This window comes from Bidens hawaiensis, unplaced genomic scaffold (assembly GCF_021521415.1).
Source record: "Bidens hawaiensis isolate Kalapana, Puna unplaced genomic scaffold, B.hawaiensis_p1.1 tig00006961_1, whole genome shotgun sequence".
In the NCBI taxonomy this organism is placed as follows: domain Eukaryota; kingdom Viridiplantae; phylum Streptophyta; class Magnoliopsida; order Asterales; family Asteraceae; genus Bidens; species Bidens hawaiensis.
In genome coordinates this window covers 510,706-535,009 of record NW_027491477.1, presented here as the reverse complement: position 1 = coordinate 535,009, position 24,304 = coordinate 510,706, and positions in this window count along the sequence as shown.

Sequence of the window (24,304 nt, the reverse complement as noted above, 5' to 3'; positions counted from 1 at the left end):
TACCACGTCGTCACCAGCTGCATTTGTAGACTCCCCCTCAGCTGTGGAAGCCCCAAGAGCCTGAGAGGTTCTTGGCAGCTCACCACCTGCACCTTCCGGTGCATTGGGATCATCGTCATGATCTTCTCTCCGTTTCGTCCTCAACTCATCTCCCCTACAAGTCTTCTCCCCCTCAGATGCCAAGAATGCCTTGAAGGCATCTATAACTCTACCGTGTTCAACCAGGAGGGCTGCTTGTAGTCGATTGGATTCCACTAGGCTTTGAATGGTCTTTGACTGTTCAGCAACAATCCGCTCTAGTGATGTAATCCTCTCGGAATCTGAAGTAGGCGTTGGAGTTGGCGGGATATCAGCAGCAGAAGTGACCGCAGGTGGTACACTTGGTAACCCTGCAGTAGTAGTGATGGTCGACTCAACAAATCGTGCAACTACCACCGGTGGATTAAGCGGTTGGGGTGGTAGAGACACAATTGCTGGGGCCGACGTCTCGACAGCAGTAACCTGTGCTGTGGAAGGAATAAGAGACATACCAGACAAGGCAGGTGGAGCAAAACGTACCAGCCTCGAAGATTCTCCAGCTCCGGAACCCATACCTGTCCGTTCTCTTCGTGAACGTCTGAGCACAATCTGCACTGCCTCCTCTTCATCAACTTCGTCCTCATCCTCGTCTACAGTTCTCGGCCTCTTTCCCGTAGTTCTCTCCCGAGACACCATAAGTCGTCTCGCTTCAGCAAACGTTTCGTCTAGATCGGAGTCAGCTACCGAAGTAACTGCTCTAGTAACATCCATAAACTGAGGACCCGAGACATCCATATCAAACAAACCATGTCCGCCAAAGGCAGCATCAAGATCAACGTCTTCAGCAGTAGACACAGCAGGAGATACCGCAGCTGGCACAGCAGCAGAGGCAACAGTAGATACAACAGGCGCAGCTGATACAGCATTTGGTGCTGCCGCCTGATGTGGTTGCGGGTCTCTGAACTCGTCCCCTCCTGCAGGAACATACTCCGGGTTGATGAGATATCCGAATAATGGAGTATGCCTGGGACGCAGCTCAGGCTTGCTACGAGTGCTTGAAGTGCGGCACTGAGCAAAGATACGTTTCGTCACGCATTCGACGTATCTAATCGGGCGTCTCTGCGGTAGCGACGGAGCGACATGATTCAAAATCATCTGTAAGAAACGAGGATACATAGTGAATCGCTCGCGCGCCACAGCCCTTCTCTGACGATCGATCTCGTAGAATATCAGCTGACTAAAAGAATATCGGCGGTTGTAAGTCAGCGCTATCATGGCTGACTGCATCGTCGCGCCCATCCCATCTGTTCCTGCCTTCCTGCCGGACATGCATACAATCAATACATGCATCAGGAAGCGCCATTGATCCAGCAAAAACCCTTTCCTCCTCTGCGAGTCCCCCAGCGGACCCGAATAACCCATCCTCAAATAAGCTCCATCACGGAAAGGAGCTACGAACTCCGTTGGGTCATCTCTTGTTTCTTCACCGAACTGCAGAGCCAACCGTATATCTTCCGAGGAAAACTGTATGTGATGACCATTTACGGTTGCTCGCATCACCGGAGGCTTAGGCCTGCAATCATAGTACACTGTCTGCCAAAAGTCTTCAATGTTAGGCAGAGAAATGGGCAGTGTATTTGTGATCGCATGAAAGACTCTTGATCGCTGGAGAAACGTGATAATCTCCCTGTAGTCTTCTACGCCTCGTGCGTCTGGATCTAAAGTGATGTACTGGTTATGGGCTGGAAAGAATTGTCGTTGATCATCACCGTCGTCACCACCAGCACCTCCAACAGCAGCCATATCTGCACAAAACAAAACAAGTTAGAGAACAGTTAAGCAACTCACAAGTTCGCTTTGTACCACGTGCGAAGTTGTGATTAAACCTGTACAGGCGAACTTATAGGTGAGGCGAAGTTGGGAACAACTTCGCTTTATCTGTAAGTTCGTCTAAAAACTGTTAAGTAAATTGGTATAGGCGAAGTTGATGATAACTTCGCCTTGTCACAACATCGCCTCAGGCGAACTTGAGTTCAAGGCGAAGTTACGGATAACTTCGCCACAGGCGAAATTAATCTTTAGGCGAAGTTGCGGATAACTTCGCCTTAACCATAACTTCGCCTGAATCTGAAACGGCGACTGTTCAGATTCAATCGGCCAAGATCCGATGTTTTCGCACAAATTTGACGATCCAGGAGTAACGAACAACACATAATAATGGTGTTAAGACGTAAAGCTCGTCCATGAACACGTAATACACGGTTGAAAAACTAGGTTTTGAAGGTTCGACGACCCGAGATCTCGAACCGGGTAAAACTATAACGAACGAGTAAGTTTGGGAATGATATTGACCACACCTACCGTCAATAAACACTAGAAACAGAAATCAAAGATCAAAATCGAAAAGCAAACAAGATCTCGGATAATATGGTATTTGATAGTATGTTCGCCGGAAAACTGAAAATAATGGAACTGTTCCAGATTTAAAATTCCTTATATAGGGCGGAGTTTGTTCAGGCGAAGTTACGCTTAACTTCGCCTAGGCGAAGTTAATAACAACTTCGCCGAATTCAACAACTTCGCCCGTAATTTCAAAATCAGCCCTTTAAGTTTGAAGAATCTTGCACTTAACATTAGAAGTTTCCAAAAAGAGTTAAACAAATATGATCAAGACCCAGTAACCAACGATAAATTAATATAACTACAAAAATAGAAAAACTTATAGAATTTTAACTAAATAAGGGATCAAATTTCAGTCTAGTCAGGGACCACTACGTTTTAGACAAGATCCCAACAGGAATCATACTAACTATGTGACTGTCAGTTGGATCCGTGTTTAGCTGTATTATGACATAGAGAAACAGGTTGTAAGCATGTAAATAACTTAAATGGTTTTCATCGTTTCTGTGATACGGATTAAGGTTCAGTTAAGCTCAAAATTTTAAGTGGGCAACAACTCAGAGATAATGATGTCTTCTATCTATTCTCAAAGCGTATTTGGCTATACCCAAGTCACCCCGAATTGACTTCGACCCATAGTGTCTGATTAACTTGTATATACTCGTTGTCTGCTTCCCGTTCTCTTCTTACTCCAGAATTGAGAAGTCTTGATTGTTACTATGTCTCATAAGTACTAAAGAAATATACATGTACAATAATAATTTTTTTTTTTTTTTTTTAAACCAAACATTCTTATTGACTTCGGAGTACTAAACCACTGCAAGTCCCGAATCTGGATCACTGCAGTGTCTTGAAATGCTTTCTTCACGGGAATCAGAACACTCACGGGCTCGTGTATGACTGGGTAGTTGCTTTTCTGCCTATCCTTCGAAAAGATATGTATGAAGACATACAAAACTCTTAAGGAGTTTCCACGTAAATTCGAGTAGTTTAAGTTAGTATCACATACACTTTTACGCACCATAAAAATTACCATGACATACAATGACTGTTCTAAAGCCTTTTAAGCCTAATAACTTCACTAGTTAAGCACACACAATCAGTATATATATCATTTTCCAAGGTTGGATCAATTTTCTGTTAAACATAGCACATTTACTTCATACGAAGTAATAGACTTGAAAAGTAATTTCATTTCCCTATAAAATTTTGATTTCAATCGCCCCGATCACGTCAAAGTCGTCAGGTAAACGGCAATCCTGAAGATCCAATGGATCAACTGGACCGACCACATACAAGTATGTGTCCTTCTTACTAAGAATGACCGACTAATTTTCAGCAACTGAAGAACACACGTCATAACTGCCCCGGTCACTTTCAGTCTTCCGGTTAATGGCTAACCTCATTCTCTAAGTCGAAACGAGGACCAAAACATATCCGAGGATATGTCCATCAAACTGAGGTAACCGACTGATTTTAAGCAATAATGACACATATTTTTTTTTTTTTTTTTTAAACCAAAGGCATGGTTACTCGGGATTGATCATCCTGTTCAGCTCAATTAGGTTTTGAAATCTGGATTTATCAAACGCTTTTGTAAACAAGTCAGCAAAATTTTCAAGTGTATCAACTTTTTCGATCTTGATCAGTTTCTTCTCAGCACAATCCCGTATGAAGTGATGACGAATGTCAATATGCTTAGTTTTACTGTGCTTCACGGGATTGTTAATTACTGAGATGGCGGCAGTGTTATCAATTAAAATAGGAGTGAGTAAGAAATTCAGACCATAGTCGCGTAATTGTTGCTGAATCCACAAAACCTGAGAGCAGCAGTTGGATGCTGCCATGTATTCTGCTTCGCATGTTGAAATTGCAACTGATGTGTGTTTCTTGCACTGCCAGGAAACAATCTTCCTCCAAGAAACTGACAGCCTCCTGTTGTTGACTTCCGACTCTGATTGCATCCCCCATAATCAGAATCTGTATATGCCACCAGTTCAATGTCTCCTCCCTTTGGGTACCACAACCCTAGTTTCGGCTTGCCTCTGAGATACCGCAAAATCCTCTTCACACCTTTCATGTGAGATTCCTTTGGGTTTGCCTGAAAACGAGCACAAAGACAAACAGCAAACATTATATCAGGCCTAGAAGCAGTTAAATACATTAAAGAACCTATTATCGCCCGATACAGAGTTGGGTCCACATCTGCGTCACCATCTGATTCAGAACCCAATTTGTGATTGACGCAGATTGGAGTATCATATGGAGAACTGTCCTCCATCTTGAATCTTTTCAGCACATCATGAACGTACTTCGTTTGATGAATGAACATCCCGTCCTTCTTCTGATCAACCTGCAATCCTAGAAAGAAAGTTAGTTCACCCATAGCACTCATCTCGAATCGTTTCTTCATGACAGCCTCAAAATCCTGACACATGGATACTCTTGATGCAGCAAAAATGATATCATCCACGTAGACTTGAACCAGTAGGAAGTCACATCCTTCTCTCTTCACAAACAACGTACTGTCAATCAATCCCCTTACAAAACCATTTTCCAGCAAGTAGTCCGATAACGTTGAATACCAGGCACGAGGTGCCTGATGTAACCCATATAACGCCTTGCTCAACCTGTATACGTGATCAGGAAAGTCTGGGTCAGGAAAACCCGGAGGTTGCTCAACATACACAACCTCATCAACTTTCCCGTTTAGAAACGCGCTCTTCACATCCAACTGAAATACCTTCATCTTTTTAAATGCAGCAAACGCCAAAAACAATCGAATTGCTTCTAACCGGGCGACAGGAGCGAACACTTCATTGTAATCAATACCCTCTTGCTGATTAAAACCTTTAACAACCAGCCTCGCCTTATTTCTTACGATAATTCCCTTATCATCTCTCTTACACTTGAACACCCATTTTGTGCCTATAGCATGCACATTCCTTGGTTTTTCAACCAAAGTCCAAACTTCCATTTTCTCGAACTGAGCCAACTCTTCTTGCATGGCTTCGACCCACGAGCTGTCCTTTAAAGCCATTTGATAATTCTTTGGTTCAATTTGGCTTATAAAGCAGGAGTACAAACATTCGTTCAGTATACCCGTTTCCTTAATGCTTGTATAAACACAGGTGTGCTCATTCAAGCTACTTCTGGTTTGTACACCGGAGGACACATCACCTATAATATTCTCCAATGGGTGATCTTTGTGAATTCTCGTGGTCGGAACAGCACCAACATGCAAATTATCTTCCAAATTTGAAGAGATCTCATCTATGGTTGTTTCTGGTTGAGAGTGAAAAGGATTAATAAATTCTTCTTCAGTTGAGGCCGCAGGGGTATCGATAGGGTTTGATGTGGAAGGTTGAGATTTCTCAAACATCTGATGTTGCAATAGATTCTCTTCCTCATCAAGTATCATCTTCGTCACAGCTCTTTCGTCTTCTTCAGAAATTTCCAAATCAGGTACGTTAAACGACTTAAAAAGTTTAACATAGTCGAAAAGCTCAGCAGGTCCATTGCTTGGTTTTGGCGGTTGGTAACTAGTAATGTCGGTGTTACAAACCACCTCCACCTTGCAAGTCGACGTATTGAAGACCCGTCTGTTGGGAGTCCCAACTACATAACCGACTAAGATTCCTTCATCGGCTACTTCACCAAATTTCGAATTAGTCTTCAAAATCGAACAAGGAGACCCAAATGGTTCTAGACCGCACAAGTTGGGCTTCCTTCCATGCATAAGCTCGTAACAAGTTTTTCCAAGTCTCTTAACGGTTAACACCCTATTCAGAACATAGCAGGCTGTAGCAACTGCTTCAGCCCAGAACATCACAGGAAGCTTCGAGTCTGCCAGCATAGTTCTGGCTCCTTCAATTAACGTTCGGTTCTTCCTTTCAGCCACTCCATTCTGTTGCGGAGTATACGGAGCGCTGTATTGATGTTCAATTCCCTTCTGAAGACAGAAGATTTCCATTTCAAAGTTCTTGAACTCTGTCCCATTGTCACTTCTGATGAATTTAACTGATTTACTCATGACGTTCTCAACTTTTGTAATTAGATTCTTCACCATCTGAGCCGTCTCGTCTTTCGTTTTCAGAAAATATACCCACGAGTATCGCGAGTAGTCATCAGTTATCACCAAGCAGTAAGAAGTACCACCTAGACTTTTTACATTCACTGGACCGAAGAGATCCATATGAAGTAGTTCTAGAGTACCGGCAATAGAATTAATCTTCTTGGTGAGATGGGATTTCTTGTGTTGCTTTCCCTTCTTGCATGCTATACATTTGTCTTCAAAGTTAAAACTTTTTAAGGGAACGCCCATCACAAGCCCATTCTTGACAATGAAGTTCATCTTCCGAAGATGAATATGTCCCATTCTCCTGTGCCATAATTCTGATTCTGATTCGCTTGCTTTTGTCATTAAACAGGATTCTCCAGTGGCCATTTCAGTAGACCTCATGTCCATCACATATGTATTCGTTTCACGTGGAGCTTTCATAACTATCCATTCGTCTGGTATCTGAAAACCAGGCTTCAATACTATCGCTTCATTCTTCGTGAAATGGACAGTGTAATCTTTATCACAAATCTGCGACACACTCAGCAGATTGTGCTTTAATTCCTCCACAAAGTTTACATTCTCAAGTGTCATTCTCCCATTCGACACTGTTCCTCTACCAGTAATCCTACCACCGCTCTCACCAGCAAAACTAACTCTTGCTCCCTGAACAGGTTTTAAGTCTTGCAACAAGTGTTTGTTGCCCGTCATGTGCCGGGAACAGCCGCTATCTACAATCCAGAGATTGTTGGCAGCCCTGTTCAACTGTTCCTGCACAATAAAACAAAGAGTTAGAATCTTGGGACCCAAGACCAATTGGTCTTGGATCGATACGTCCCGTACCCTGGCTTTCTCAAGTTAGCATCAGGATAATTTCTGTAAGTCCTGTTAGGAAATCTCCTTACAGATTGAGGGTAAAGCCTCCCAAACCTTTGTGAATGGTAAGTGTTATATCTTGTGGTTTGGTTGTAAAACTGAGGTTTGTTTTTATGAGAACTTGAATTCGTTACATTTTGGCATTTTGTAAAGTTTTCATTTTTAGCAGTAACAAAATGACGCTTATACTCAGTTTTATTTGGCTTCACACCTCTGAATCTCGGCTTCAAAGGGCAATCTGCAACTAGATGTCCTAACTTGTTACATCTAAAGCAACATCGACTCTCCATTTTCTTGTCAAACGTTGGTTTGGATGTAGAGGCAGTGTTACCAGCCGTTCGTCTCACATAAGGTGGGACGTACGGATTGAGTGGAGAACTCTTTTTAGAAATTTTATTTTTATCTCTATCGGTGGGTAAACCTACCTTCTCTTTTGTCTGACCAGATTCGGACAACTTATCCGAATCCGATGAGACTGGACTCGAAACAGAAATATTCACACTAGAAATAGGCGAACTTGTTTCGCCACAGCTAACACTTGGTTCTACACTTGTAATCTTGATTGGAGTTGTCTGAGGAACTTCGAAATCAACAGATTTCTGAACACTCGGATTATAAGTATAGTTGTGGTTAAAGGGTGGTGGAACTTCGTGATAACCGATTCCTCCCCTCTTTGCAGAGGTACCTTGATCACTCACGAGGTGATCAAGGATGGCCGAGGAATTCCTGAATTGCTCAAGTTTGCGGTTCAGTTCCACCACCTTCACCTGGTGGTCAGCAATCTGTTTATCCCGATCAGCAATCAATTTAGTTTTTTCTTCTAAAACTTCATAACTAAGATCAATTATTTCAATTTTCTCAGCAAGTTTAGTTTTTAAGCTTTGAATGTCTTTTTCACATGCTTTTATTTTAACTTTATAACTGTTTTCTCTTGATTTAGTAAAATGGTGATCTTCTTTAATAGTTTTAAAATCAGCATCTAAACGGACGTACTGATCAGTTATCGTAGTGAGTTGCTCAGACAAATTCTCACAACTAGTACAAATATTCTTAGTACTTACCTCGGAGCGATTATCCTTGTCATCTGCCATGAAAGCGGTTTCTTCTTCATTAGATTTCTCATTTCCATCAACCTTTTCACATTCTTCAACTTCAGACTCAGCCATGTTCGCTTGCTCACCAGAACCACTTGAATGCGGGTTCCAGTTGTACTCACCTGCTTCTCTGGTCAACATGGCGTTAATCTCTCTGTTAACTCCTGAGTGTTGTGTAGGCCGACCTTGTCCTCGTTCAACCCTCTCATTTCTGCATTCCTCGGCAAAGTGCCCGTACTGTTGACAATTATAGCACCTTACCTTGGATTTGTCGAACCCGGGCCTACCACCAACAAACTTTCTCCCAGTTTTGTTCATAAACCGTTTTACACGCCTCACAATCATTGCCATTTGCCATTGCAAATCCATCTCCTCCAGATCATCAGCATCGATCTGGTCGTAGTCCTCATCCAGTACAGCAGGGTCCACAATCTTCCCCTGGATGTAGTTTTCGTAGGAAGCAATAAATGATGCATAGACTGCAAACTGCTCTTCAGCAGATTTTACACTCATAGGCATCTTGGAATAATTATTGCTTGAGGCATTTGCAGAAAAACCACTTGAGGATGCTTGAGGCTTTGAAGTACTTGATCCTCCAGCAACGAAACAGACATCACCGTTCATGTTCACAGAAACGTTTCCTTCATGAGAAGAGTCAGGACCTGACTCCCCTTTCGAGTAAAAAGCAGCAGATTCAGGCCTCGAACTTGAGCCTGAGTTAACCTTTGCACCATACATACCAGGGTCTTGTATCTGATCTGTTGGTGTTTCTTTTCGAACCATATTAAGCTCATAAGTTCTGAGCTTGTTTACTGCTGTTTCCAGATCATAATTTGGAAAGTCTCTGTCTTCCCTCATAAGAACGGTGTACATTTCCTACTTCGGTGGGAGAGCATCGAGAAGCTTTTCAACAATCTCTTCTTCTCGATAGGCAATCGAATAATTGCTAAGCTCTGTCATTAGATGATAGTATCTGGTGATAATATCATCCAGTGATTCGTTCTTCAAAAATTTGAAGACGGAGAACTGGGTCTTTAAGAGTTTGATCTTTGATGCACGGATACCCACATTCCCCTCGAATCTATTTTCAAGAGCATCCCAAAGCTCTCTCGCAGAAGTGTACTTTCGGAACGTATGGAGAACCTCTTGAGGAAGTGCCATTGTTATAGCTGCATGGGCCTTGCTCTCAGCCTCATACATTTTCTTTTCTTCGTCCTCCATTTTGCTGTACTTCTTAACCACGTCACGGCCTTCGTATTGCATAGTTGGAGGGATATATCCATCCTGGATGCACACCCACATTTTGGCATCCTGGTATTTAATGTATTGGATGAATCTGTCCTTCCATGCCACGAAGTCAGTTCCTTTCATCAACCTCGGGGCCTTAGTGGCTGACCCCGCTTCTACTTCCATCTTGACCAAATCGGAGATGTTAATTGACGACATCCTTGCGAAAACCTGAAAAACCTGAAAATAAAAAAAATATTAAAACAGCTCAGTAGGCGAAGTTAAGAATAACTTCGCTTGAAAGTTAACTTCGCTGAAAAGAGAACTTCGCTGGGTCTTAAATTCGCTTGACTTGGCGAAGTTAAAAATAACTTCGCTTAGAATGAGCGAACTTAGGAGGTAAGCGAACTTGGGTGGAAAGCGAAGTTGCGGATAACTTCGCTAAGGCGAACTTATGAGGTAAGCGAAGTTGTGGTTAACTTCGCTAATCCTTATATCTTCGCCGAAACCCTAATTCCAGTGACGGCAACTTCGCCTGAAGAATGGTAACTTCGCCCGAAGAACGGTAACTTCGCCCGATGAACAAGGAAACTGTTCAGATCTGATTTCGTCAATCCAGCAATTTCCGATCAATGCAATGGCTTGAAAATGACTGTCAAGCACGAGCAAAACACAATCCCAACAAAAACACGTCCCGCGAATAGGTCAAACGAGACGTTTTCTACACCCGCGTGAAATCCCGAACCTCACAATCGAGCCGATGGCTCTGATACCAATTGTAGGTTCCTGGACGGATCGTACACGGGATGTCGCTAACAACGCAGGTGCGGAATCCCTGCGTAGGTAGATACGAGTGTAGAGTATGTAGAGATCGAACACACAAGCAATAAACCAAACACGTTATATTGATAACAAACACGTGACCCGAGGTCACTATTACAGACAATGACACGTAACACACGAAGTGAACAACTGAAACGAAACCCTAAACGACCAACACTAAAACTGTTCCACTGAACAGTTTATATACACGACAACTTCGCCATAGGCGAAGTTGTCAATAACTTCGCTGGTTCAACAAGTTCGCCAGAGCGAACTTGTTGACAACTTCGCGTGTTACAAATATAAACATAATCAAAACATAATTGCATTACAGACTCGATTACAAATGCTAGACTATGAACTACTGACACACATGAACCAACATCGTGTATTTATATAGGTTACAGATTACTGTTTACGAGGTTGTTGAAGTTACGTGTAATTCAGTGAGTCAAGTGACGTGAGGTCGAGAGTCTGTAAGTATCACGTGTTGAGTTATTAATATAACGTGTGTATCGTGTTCGTGTGTTCGTGTGCTTGTGTTCTACGTCCGTATCGATCTACACAGGGATTCCGCACCTGTGTATATCGGAATATCTCGTGTGATCTGTCCAGGGAACCTACAATTGGTATCAGAGCATTTGCTCGATTGTGTGGTTCGGGATATTCACGCGGGTGTGGAATTTGTCTCGTTTCGACTATTCACGGGACGAGTTTTTGGTGTGTTTGCTCATTCTAGCCTCCTACCAGTGTGTTCAAGCCTTTAAACCGTCAAAAACGTCGTTAAAATCCGATTTTCAGATCTGCAGAAAGTTTAAGTTCGTCAGGCGAAGTTGCTGTTCATCAGGCGAAGTTGCCGTCAGGATACGTAGGGTTTCAGCGAAGATATAAGGAGAAGCGAAGTTATTTAAAACTTCGCCTACCTCCTCAACTTCGCCTAACTCAGCGAAGTTCTCCTCAAGTTCGCCTAGCTCAGCGAAGTTTTCTTCAAGTTCGCCTACTCTCTAAGTTCGCTTACCCTAAGCGAAGTTATTCTCAACTTCTCCCAGTCACGCGAATTTAAGAAAGATCTAGCGAAGTTATTACTTAAGCGAAGTTATCCTTAACTTCGCCTACAGTACTGTTCAGAGGAAATTTTTTAACTTCGCCTACTCAGAATTTTTCGGGTTTCTTAGTCTTCAAGAAGGATGTCGTCGATCAACATTTCGGAGCTTGTAAAGATGGAAGTTGAAGCGGGGTCAGCTACAAAGGCCCCAAGGTTGCTGAAGGGAACCGATTTTGTCGCGTGGAAGGATCGGTTCATACAATACGTTAAGTACCAGGATGCGAAAATGTGGGTATGCATCCAAGATGGATATATTCCACCAGTCATGGAGTATGAGGGTCGAGACCAAATCAAGAAATACAGTAAAATGGAAGAGGAGGAGAAAAAGATGTATGAAGCCGAAAGCAAGGCTCATGATGCAATCACAATGGCTCTTCCACAGGAGATCCTCCATACGCTCAGAAAGTATACATCAGCTAGAGAGCTTTGGGAAGCTCTTGAGAACAGATTTGAGGGGAATGTAGGTATTCGGGCTTCAAAGATAAAGTTGCTCAAAACTCAATTTTCAGTCTTTAAGTACTTAAAGAACGAATCTCTTGATGATATTATCACTCGATATTATCATCTAATGACTGAATTGAGTAACTACTCCATTTCCTACCGAGAAGAAGAGATTGTGGAAAAGCTTCTCGATGCCCTCCCACCAAAATGGGAGATGTATACTATACTGATGAGGGAAGACAAGGACTTCCCTACTTATGATCTTGAAACCACTGTCAACAAGCTCAGAACTTTTGAGCTTAATATGGTAAGAAAAGAAACATCTATGGATCAGGTTCAAGATCCAGGCATGTACGGTGCTAAAGTAAACTCCAATACAAGTTCAAAGACTGATTCTGCCGCCTACTACTCGAAGGGAGAGTCGGGTGCCAATTCTTCACAGGAGGGGCATGTGTCAGTAAACTCAAATGGGGATGTTTGCTTTGTAGCCGGTGGATCAAGTGGTACTCAACAGACAGCAAGCAAGAGTAGTGGATCTTCAAGTTCCTCAAGCAATAATTACTCTAAAATGCCAATGAGCGTCAAATCTGCTGAAGAGCAGTTTGGCCTCTATGCTTCGTTTATTGCTTCATATGAAAACTATATTCAAGGAAAGGTTGTTGATCCAGCGATGCTGGATGAAGACTATGACCAGATCGATGCTAATGATCTGGAGGAAATGGATTTACAACGGCAGATGGCCATGATAGTGAGGAGAGTGAAGAAGTTTATGAGAAAGACGGGGAGAAAGTTTGTTGGTGGCAGGCCAGGGTTCGACAAGTCTAAGGTGTGGTGCTATAACTGTCAACAAAACGGGCACTTTGCCAAAGAGTGCAGAAACGAGCGAGTTGAACGTGGTCTAGGCCGGTCTACACAGCACACTGGGAGTAGTAAAGAAGTCAATGCCATGATGTCCAGAGAAGCAGGTGAATACAACTGGAACCAGCATTCGAATGAAACTAGTGAGCAGGCAAATATGGCTAAGGTTGAGAATGAAGATTGTGAGAAGATTAACGGAGAAGAGAAAGCTACTGGTAAAGAAAAAGCTTTCATGACAGATAACAATGATCAACTCTCCGAGGTAAGTTCTAAATCTATTTGTACTAAATGTGAGAATTTGTCTGAGCAACTTGCTACCATAACTGATCAGTATGTTCGTTTAGATGCTTAATTTAAAACTCTTAAAGAAGATCATCACTTTATGAAAGCAAGAGAAAACAGTTACAAAGTTAAAATAAAAGCGTGTGAAAAAGATGTTAAAAGCTTAAAAACAAAACTTGCTGAAAAAATTGAAGTAATTGATCTAAGTTATGAGGTTTTAGAAGAAAAGACTAAACTGATTGCTGAACGAGAAAAGCAGATTGCTGACCACCAGGTGAAAGTGGTGGAACTGAACCGAAAACTTGAGCAGTTCAGAAATTCCTCAGCTATTCTTGATCACCTTGTTAGTGATCAAGGTACCTCTGCGAAGAGGGGAGGAATTGGTTATCACGAGGTTCCACTACCTTATAACCACAACTACACTTTTAACCCTAGTGTTCAGAAATCTGTTGATTTTGAAGTTCCTCAGACAGTTCCAATCAAGGTTACGAGTAAAGAACCAAGTGTTAGTAGTGGCGAAACGAGTTCGCCTGTTTCAAGTGTGAAAATTTCTGTTACAAGTCCAGTCTCATCAGATTTGGATAAGTTGTCCGAATCGGGTAAGACAAAAGAGAAGGTAGTGTTACCCACTGGTGGAGAAAAAGATAAAACTTATAAAAAGAGTACTCCACTCAACCCGTACGTCCCACCTTATGTGAGACGAACGGCCGGTAACACAGCCTCTACATCCAAAACAACCTTTGAAAAGAAAATGGAACATAGGTGTTGTTTTAGGTGTAATAAGTTAGGACATCTTGTTGCAGATTGCCCTCTGACGTCGAAATTCAGAGGTGTGAGACCTATTAAAACTGAGCATAAGCCTAATGGTAATTTTAATACTGCTAAAAATGAAAACCCTTCAAAGTTCCGAAATGTAACTAATTCAGGTTTTCACAGAGACAAACCTCAGTTTAACAATGCTAATAACCAAACCACAAGATATAATACTTTCAATATACATAGGTTTGGAAGGCCTCACACTCAATTTCCAAGGAGATTTCCTAATAGGACTGACAGGAATTATCCAGATGCTAACTTTGGAAAGCAGAAGTACGGGATGTATAGATCCAAGACCAATTGGTCTTGGGTCCCTAGATTCTAATCCTTTGCTTTATTGTGCAGGAACAGTTGAACAGGGCTGCCCACAGTCTTTGGATTGTAGATAGCGGCTGTTCCCGGCACATGACGGGTAACAAATACTTGTTGCACGACTTAAAACCTGTTCAAGGAGCGAGAGTTAGCTTTGCCGGTGAAAGTGGAGGCAGAATTACTGGAAGAGGAACGGTGTCCAATGGAAAAATGACTCTTGAGAATGTGAACTTTGTAGAAGAATTGAAGCACAATCTGCTGAGTGTGTCGCAGATTTGTGATAAGGAGTACACTGTTCATTTCACGAAGAATGAGGCGATCGTGTTGAAGCCTGGTTTTCAGATACCAGACGAGTGGATAGTGATGAAAGCTTCACGTGATACAAATACTTATGTGATGGATATGAGGTCTACTGAAATGGCCACGGAAGAATCATGTTTAATAACGAAAGCAAGCGAATCGGAATCCGAACTGTGGCACAGGAGGATGGGGCACATTCATCTTCGGAAGATGAACCACATTGTCAGGAATGGACTTGTGATGGGCGTTCCCTTGAAAAGTTTTAACTTTGAAGACAAATGTATAGCATGCAAGAAGGGAAAGCAACACCAGAAATCCCATCTCACCAAGAAGGTCAACTCTATTGCCAGTACTCTAGAACTGCTTCACATGGATCTCTTCGGTCCCGTGAATGTAAAAAGTCTAGGAGGTACTTCTTACTGCTTTGTGATCACTGATGACTACTCACGATATTCGTGGGTATATTTTATGAAATCGAAAGATGAGACGGCTCAAATGGTGAAGAATTTGATTACCAAAGTTGAGAACGTCATGGGTAAAACAGTGAAGTTCATCAGAAGTGACAATGGAACGGAGTTCAAGAATTTTGAAATGGAGATCTTCTGTCTTCAGAAAGGAATTGAACACCAATACAGCGCTCCGTATACTCCGCAACAGAATGGAGTGGCTGAAAGGAAGAACCGAACTTTAATTGAAGGAGCCAGAACTATGCTGGCAGATTCGAAGCTTCCTGTGATGTTCTGGGCTGAAGCAGTTGCTACAGCCTGCTATGTTCTGAATAGAGTGTTAACTGTTAAGAGACTTGATAAAACGTGTTACGAGCTTATGCATGGAAGGAAGCCCAACTTGAGTGGTCTTGAACCATTCGGGTCCCCTTGTTCGATCTTGAAGACAAATTCTAAATTTGGCGAAGTAGCCGATGAAGGAATCTTAGTCGGTTATGTTGTTGGTACTCCCAACAGACGTGTCTTCAATACTTCGACCTGCAAGGTGGAGGTGGTGTGTAACACCGACATCACAAGTTACCAACCGCCAAAACCTAGCAATGGACCTGCTGAGCTTTTCGACTATGTTAAGCTTTTTAAGTCGTTTAACATACCGGATTTGGAAATTTCTGAAGAAGAAGAAAGAGTTGCGACGAAGATGATACTCGATGAGGAAGAAAATCTATTGCAAAGACAGCTGATTGATAAATGTCAACCTTCCTCATCAAACACTATCGGTACCCCTGCTGCCTCAGCTGAAGAAGAATTTATCAATCCATTTCACTCTCAGCCAGAAACAACCATTGACGAGATCTCTTCTAATTTGGAAGATAATTTGCATGTCGGTTCTGTTCCGACCACGAGAATTCATAAAGATCACCCTTTGGATAATGTGATTGGTGATGTGTCCTCAGGTGTACAAACGAGAAGTAGCTTGAATGAACACACCTGTGTTTATACGAGCATTAAGGAGTCTGGAATAATCAATGAATGCCTGTACACCTGCTTTATAAGCCAGATTGAACCGAAGAATTATCAAATGGCTTTAAAGGACAGCTCGTGGGTCGAAGCCATGCAAGAAGAGTTGGCTCAATTCGAGAAGATGGAAGTTTGGACCTTGGTTGAAAAACCAAAGAATGTGCATGCGATAGGCACAAAATGGGTGTTTAAGTGCAAGAGAGATGATAAGGGGATTATTATAAGAAACAAGGCGAGGCTAGTCGTTAAAGATTTTAATCAACAAGAGGGGATTGATTATAACGAAGTGTTCGCTCCTGTCGCCAGGTTGGAAGCTATAAGATTGTTTTAGCGTTTGCTGCTTATGAAAAGATGAAGGTGTTTCAGCTAGATGTGAAGAGTGCGTTTTTGAATGGGAAAGTTGATGAGGTTGTGTATGTTGAGCAACCTCTGGGTTTTCCTGACCCAGACTTTCCAGATCACGTGTACAGGTTGAGCAAGGCGTTGTATGGATTACATCAGGCACCTTGTGCCTGGTATTCAACTTTATCGGATTACTTGCTCGAGAATGGTTTTGAAAGAGGGAAAATTGATAGCACGTTGTTCTTCAAAAGAGATGGAAGCGACTTCCTGCTGGTACAAGTCTACGTGGATGACATTATATTTGCTGCGTCAAAAGTCTCCATGTGTCAGGAGTTTGAAGCCGTCATGAAGAAAAGGTTTGAAATGAGTGCTATGGGTGAACTAACTTTCTTTCTAGGATTGCAGGTTGATCAGAAGAAGGACGGGATGTTCATTCATCAGACGAAGTATGTTCATGATGTGCTCAAGCGATTCAAGATGGAGGACAGTTCTCCATATGATACTCCAATCTGCGTCAATCACAAACTGGGTGCTGAAGTAGACGGTGATGCAGATGTGGACCCAACTCAATATCGGGCAATAATAGGTTCTTTAATGTACTTAACTGCATCTAGGCATGATATAATGTTTGCTGTTTGTCTTTGTGCACGTTTTCAGGCAAATCCAAAAGAATCTCATTTGAAAGGTGCAAAGAGGATACTGCGGTATCTCAAGGGCAAGCCGAAGCTGGGGTTGTGGTACCCGAGAGGAGGAGACTTGGAGCTAGTCGCTTACACAGATTCTGATTATGGAGGGTGCAATCAGAGTCGGAAGTCAACAACTGGAGGATGTCAGTTTCTTGGTGGCAGATTGGTGTCGTTGGTGTCGTGGCAGTGCAAGAAGCAGACTTCAGTCGCAATTTCAACCTGTGAGGCAGAATACATGGCAGCATCCAACTGCTGCTCTCAGGTTCTTTGGATTCAACAACAGTTGCGCGACTATGGTCTGAATTTCCTACTTACTCCTATTTGCATTGATAACACAGCTGCTATCTCAGTAACTAACAATCCCGTGAAACATAGTAAAACCAAACACATTGACATACGTCATCATTTCATACGGGATTGTGCTGAGAAGAAACTGATAATGCTTGAAAAGGTGGATACGCTTGATAATTTCGCTGATTTATATACTAAAGCGTTTGACAAATCCAGATTTCAAAACCTTATTGAACTGAATGGGATGATCAATCCCGAGTAACCATGCTTTTCTTGTGATATTTAAAAAAAAAAAAAAAAAAAACTAATCGCTTAAAAATATGTCGGTTACATCAGTTTGAAGGACTTGTCTTCGGATATGTTTTGGTCCTCATTTTCTACTTGTAGATTTTGAGGATAGCCATTAACCAGATTACTGATAGTGACCGGGGCGGTTTATGATGAGTTTTTCATTCTTTCGCTTAAAATTAGTCGATCATACTTAGTTAGAAGGACACATACTAGTATGTGGTCGGTCCAGCTGATCCATTGGATCTTCGGGATAGCCGTTTACCTGAAGACTTTGTTTTGGTCAGGGCGATTAATGTTAAAATTTTGAAAGAAAGTGGGAAATGAAATTATTTTTCAAGTCTACTACTTCGTAAGAAGTACGTTTGCTATGTTTAACGGAAAATTGATCCAACCTTGGAAAATGATAGATATACTAATTTTGTGTGCTTAAATAGTGAAGTTATTAGGCTTAAAAGACTTTAGGACAGTCATTGTATGTCATGGTAACTTTTTATGGTGCGTAAAAGTAGACGTGATACAAACTAAATTTTACTTGATTTTACGTGGAAACTCCTTAAAAGTTTTGCATGTCTTCATATATATCTTTCCGAATGATAGGCAGAAAAGCGATTACCCAGTCATACACGAGCCCATGTGTGTTCTGATTCCTGTGAAGATAGCGTCTCAAGATACTGCAGGGATCCAGATTCGGGACTTGCAGTTAATTTCTATTTTGAAGCCTATGTTAGTTCGTATATATATATATATATATATATATATATATATATATATATATATATATATATTTGGAGTTATTGAAACATATTAGAGATGACAATATCAAGACTTCACAATCATTGAGTAAGAGAGAAGAACGGGAAGCAGATCAAGAATACTTACAACTTAATCAGACACTATGGGTCGAGGTCAATTCGGGGTGACTTGGGGAAAGCCAAATACGCTTTGAGGAGAGATAGGAGGCATTAATATTTCTGAGTTGTTGCCCACTTAAATTTTGAGGCATAATTGAACCTAACTCGTATCACAGAAACGATGAAAACCACTTTAAGTTATACCTGCTTACAACCTGTCTCTATATGTCATAATACAGCTAAACACGGATCTATGTGACAGTCACGTAATTAGTATGATTCCTGTTCGGATCTTTTCTAAAACGTAGCAGTCCCTATCGAGACTGAAATTTGATCCCTTATACTTTAAATTTTTTAAGTTTTTGTACTTAGATAGTTTTATGATTTTTTAACTGGTTACTTAGAATTGATCATGTCATTTATTTCTTAAAGGGAAGTTTTATAACTTAATTGGAAAAATGTTAAACTTATAAGGTTAAATTTTGTAAATATATAGGCGATGTTGTTGAACAGGCGAAGTTGTGGATAACTTCGCCTAGGCGAAGTTATCCGTAACTTCGCCTGTATAACTTCGCCCCTATATAAGGAATTCTTAGAGTCAAACAGTTCATTATTCAGAGAACTTATATCCAAACCGATTATTCAACGATCTTATATCCAAACAAATCCAAAATTGTTCACGTGTTCTTCGATTTCAAACCGATCTAAAGGTTGTTTGGGTTCTTTTATCTGATGTTATACGTTCTTTGATTAATCTAAGGTTGTTTCGACAACCGGGTAATACCCTCGGACGACCGACCATTAAACACAATTTCAAAACTCGTTTTCACGTGGGCATGTACAAACTGATCGTCAACCTATTGTTAAAAGCTTGAGTTTAAAAGTCCTAAATCGTCAAAATACCCTGAAAACTTCAGATCTTCTTGTTTGAATCATTCGAACTGTCGCCGATTCAGATTCAGGCGAAGTTAGGGTTTAGGCGAAGTTATCCGTAACTTCGCCTGAAGCTTAAGTTCGCCTTAGGCGAAGTTAAGATGAGGCGAAGTTAACTTTAACTTCGCCTAGTTCATTTTTACTTAATATTAATTAGACGAACTTAAAGCTGAAGCGAAGTTGTTCCCAACTTCGCCTCACCTTTAACTTCGCCTATACAGAGTTTATCACAACTTCGCTCATGGTAACCAGCGAACTTGTGTTATTCATTAACATTTATCTAACTTGGTTCGTTTGTTGCAGATATGGCTGCGGTAGCTGGTGCTGGAGGTGCAGGAGGAGACGATGGTGATAACCAACGTCAATTTTTCCCGGGTCACAATATGTACATCACCCTTGACCCGGAAGCGAGCGGCGTTGAGGATTACCGCGAGATTATCACTTTCCTCATACGCTCGAGGATTTTTCATGCCATCACAAACACTCTGCCGATATCCTTACCAAATATCGAAGACTTTTGGCAGACGGTCGAATACGACTGTCGTGTTGAGCCCCCGGTCATGCGAGCGACTGTGAACAATCAACAAGTTCAGTTCAATTCTGAACAGATTCGGGTGGCATTACGGTTTGGAGAAGAGACGAGGGACGACCCAACTGAGTTTGTGGCTCCGTTTCGTGATGGAGCGTTTCTCCGAATGGGCTATTCTGGTCCATTAGGCGATTCACAGAGACAGAAGGGTTTTCTACTTGGTCAGTGGCGCTTCCTTATGCACGTCATGATAGTTTGCATGTCAGGAAGGAAGGCGGGCACTGACGGTATGGGTGCGACCATGCAGTCCGCAATGACTGCACTGACTTACAATAAACGCTATAGTTTTAGTCAGATGGTCTTTTACGAGATTGACAGACAGAGAAGGGCGATGGCTCGGGAGCGGTTCATTATGTACCCACGTTTTATCCAGATGATATTGAACCATGTGGCTCCGAATCTACCTCAGAGACGCCCGATCAGATACGTGGAATCTGTGAGCAAACGTATCTTTGCTCAATGCCGCACTTCGAGTGCGAGGAGCAACCCTGAACGTCGTCCAAGGCATACTCCACTGTTTGGGTTTTTAATCAACCCAGAGTATGTTCCTGTTGGTGGGGACGAGTTCAGAGATCCTCAACCGCGACAGGCAAGAGCAACTCAAGCTGCACCTGCTGTGCCTGTTGTGTCGGCTGCAGAGGATATAGATCTTGATGCTGTTTTTGGAGGTCAAGGCTATTTTAATATGGATCAAGTTGAAGAGGTGCAGGTCTCTACTGCACAGGGTTCGGGTGTGAGTGCTACTAGAGCAGCTACAACAATGGCTGACTCAGATTTGGATGAGATCATGGATGAGAGGAGACGGTTGATGGTGTCTCGAGGGAGAACTTTTGGGAAGAGAAAGAGAACGGAGGATGATGATGAGTCAGACGAGGAAGAAGATATACATAAGCTGATAAGAAGATCAAGACGGGAAAGGACAGGTGCTGGCATGGGAGCTGGAGAGACTTCAAGGATGGTACGTTTTGCTCCGGCCTCACTGTCTGGTATGTCTATCGTTCCTACTTCTGTACAGGTTACAAGTACAAGCGTTGCGGATGTTCCCGTGGTGGCTACATCATCTGCTGGCATTCCATCCCCCACTACCATCCAGACGTCGACTCCGGAGATTGTGTCTCTTCCACCTCAAACGCTTACTCAGTCGGTGGTAGCTGCACGATTTGTAGAGTCAACGGTCATCAATACTGCAGGGTTATCAGGTATGGTACCAATTGCGGTTACGCCTGCTTCTGATGTCTCGCCTACGCCTATGTCTGACTCAGAGAGAATAGCTTCACTAGAGCGGATCGTGGCAGAGCAATCGAAGACTATTCAACGCCTAGTGGAAGCAAATCAACTACAGTCATCCCTCCTGGTTGAGCATGGGAAAATTATCGATGCCTTGAAGGAGTTCTTGGCATCTCAGGGGGAGATGAGCTGTAAGGGCGACGAGCTAAGGACGAAAAGAAGAAATGACCGAGACGATGATCCCAATGCATCGAAAGATGCAGGTGGTGAGCTGCCAAGAACTTCTCAAGCTCTTGGTACTTCCACAGCTGAGGGGGAGTCTGCCAACGCGGCTGGTGGTTCTGGTGGTGATGATGTGGTGTTGGTGGATGATGACGTGATTGATGCGTTGAGGGAACTTGACGATGATATGTTCAGCGACGATGTGTTGTTTGATGAGGATGTGCTGCCGAGTGATGTGATTGAGAAGATCGGTGAGCAGATTGAGATTGAGAATGAGATTGAGGAAGGAGAGATAGTAGAGGAAAATGTCGAACATGACATTCCAGAGGTTGAGAAGGCCGATGTAGGTGATCAGACGGCAGTTGAAGATACTGAATGGGAAGAGCAACCGAGATGGAAGGAAAGATATGCTCAATGGTTCGTCAAAACAAAGAAACCGGCAGTCCCTACAATGTTCAAAAAGAGTTACAATATTAAGGGCTATGCTGAAGCAAAGAAAGGGATTATATGCTGGATTTATGATGAGCAGTTGCGGCTCTTCGTGATTAAATGATATGATGGAATTCAGTACCTTAGAAGAATGTTGAGATCGTTAAACACACTGCCTGAATGTGAGGTTAAAGACTTAGCCAGATTGGGGTTGATCAATCGAAGTGACGATAATATGGCTAGAGTCATAGGGAAAATTGTATGGAAAGAGAGCATAAAGGAAAAGAAGTTTGAGCTGCTGAAACCACAGAAAGGGAAACTTGTTGAAGACAAGGATAGAGGTTTGAGAGCTGATGGAAAGCCTTGGATGGTTATGAAGTATAAACCAATTCGGTGCCTTAAAGAAGTACCGATGAAGCTTATGCCCAAGGATGTGCTCAAAGACCTAAAGTGGTGGTTCGTTGATTGTGAGACAGCTGAGGCAGTGATGGAAGATGAGGATGAACAAGAGATTCTTAGAGAACGATCCGATGCATCTCTTTAACTTATCGCAAGCTGATCTGAAGGTGCTTAACGAGAAGAAAATCTTTTATATTCCAGCTTGGAAGGACGAAGCAAGAAAGTATCAACGAGTTGTGTCGGTGTGTGTTAGAGAAGGAGTGCACGCTTGAAGTTACAGGATTACGAGACAAGAGCTGAAAGATCAAGATATGAAGCTACTGCCAAGGGGGAGTCTGTTGGTGCATAAATGTCAGTAGTTCATATGTCTAGTGTCTGTAATCGAGTCTGTAATATTGTTTATGTATTTGTTTGTTTAAAGCGAAGTTGTTGACAAGTTCGCCTAGGCGAACTTGTTAACCAAGCGAAGTTGTTGACAAGTTCGCCTAGGCGAACTTGTTGAACAAGCGAAGTTATGGACAACTTCGCCCACTGAATTACACGTAACTTCAACAACCTCGTAAACAGTAATCTGTAACCTATATAAATACACGACAACTTCGCCTGAGGCGAAGTTGTCGTGTATTTATATAGGTTACAGATTACTGTTTACGAGGTTGTTGAAGTTACGTGTAATTCAGTGAGTCAAGTGACGTGTGGTCGAGAGTCTGTAAGTATCACGTGTTGAGTTATTAATATAACGTGTGTTTGTTCGTATCGTGTTCGTGTGTTCGTGTGCTTGTGTTCTACGTCCATATCGATCTACACAGGGATTCCGCACCTGTGTATATCGGAATATCTCGTGTGATCCGTCCAGGGAACCTACATTTGGATCAACCTGGGTGGTGGTGGAGAAGATGTCGCCTCCTTCGTCCTAGATAATGGTGCTCGATTCGATTTCCTTTTTCCACATCTCCTGTTGTAACTGAAGATCGCGGACTCGTTGGAGTAGTTTGATCTCTTGTTGTATTTCAAGATCTCAAACTCGTTGTCTAAGCCGTTTGATCTTAAGGTCCCGTCGGCAGGGATAGGCTCCATTGATGCCTCAGCCAGCGGTTCTGCAAGTAGGGCTTCGATCTTCTCCACAAGCACGTGAACATGAAACATTTATGTCATTTCTTTGTCGGCCTCTCTACAAGCAAGCAACTATTCCTCAACGCCGAGCCATTTGAGAACCAAAAACTATGATAACAAATGATGCGGAATCGATTCAACACAATCAAATGGCTCAAGTGTTAACGCTTCAAATGCTTTAAACCAAATGGTTTTCTAATAAAATTCAATATCAAAAACTAAATCCTCTGAAACAAATGTACAAATTAAATATAGAGTATGATCTCCTGAAAACTAGGAAAAGATAAATGCATCATAAATTAAAACAAGACAAAATAAATAAGCTTTTAAATCTAAACTTAGGATCCCGACATCAGATTTCCCTTATGCATAGCCACTATATTTCTAATACATTCAACCATTGATCCCACTTTTGAGTAACGTTCTTCCACAGTTCCACCTTAGCTATTTTAGCAACCGTTAACTTGATCGAAGATAGCAGAGAATGAGACGTAGAACATATTGCTTGGGGTCTAGTTATCCATCCAAAAAATGATATTTGAGTCATTACCCATCAATCCTTTTAACCTGCTATGTATTGTTGGAAAATTAGAAATTGTGAATGGGAACTAAATTTTTGTAATAATAATATAAAACTCTTGGTTTAGTGAAACTCTTGAATAGATTAGCTTGATAACACTTGATAAGTTTTTTATTATAGCATTAATTAAGTCACTAATATTAAGCGAGACACTTAATTTTCTTTCAACTCTTGTATATATATTAGTAGGTTTTGTGCCTCATATGAAACGACTTGAATTGTGTTCACTCAAAAACACATATGGTTAGAGAGGAGTACTCTCTACTCGATTTATTCA